Raw genomic sequence first — 599 nt, forward strand, 5'->3', positions numbered from 1 at the left:
CGGTGAAATAACTTGCCATACATTTTTTTAAATTTCTTAAATTGCAGTTTTTCAGCACACGTTCCATAATTACTTTGAGCTCTTGAAATAAGCAAAATTTTGAACTCAAAAGATACATTTTATGGTGTCAAAGTCATACATGACAATTGGAACTAAACACTTAGAACCTTTTTGATCAAACAAACTTCTTTTGTGAATGAAAACAAAAAAAAAATTAAAAAAAATGCAAATATAAGCGAACGTAATTTAAAAAAAGATGTTTTTTTCAAACTCACATAAAATAACTTTCATTTTCAAATGAATGCGGTGATTTCAATTGATCGATGTGAAGTTGTCCGCAATTGTAAATATTTGTATGATATTCGGTTTCACATGTACCGCGATTCATATGTACAACGTGGTTTGACGAGAACAAGAGCGGCAAAAGACAGACATACATTAGTGAGCGGCATACACATGCAAAAGTCAAAACATCATAACCAAGAGAATACCGTGGTGTGTGCGGAATGTGAAAGAGACAAATAGATGTAATACACCGAAAACATTGATATAGTGGTTTCGTTCAATCCTTCTGTCACTATGTGGTATACATACGAGGA

This window comes from Contarinia nasturtii, unplaced genomic scaffold, assembly GCF_009176525.2.
Source record: "Contarinia nasturtii isolate CC-2019 unplaced genomic scaffold, AAFC_CNas_1.1 Cnas_scaffold_1037, whole genome shotgun sequence".
Classification (NCBI taxonomy): domain Eukaryota; kingdom Metazoa; phylum Arthropoda; class Insecta; order Diptera; family Cecidomyiidae; genus Contarinia; species Contarinia nasturtii.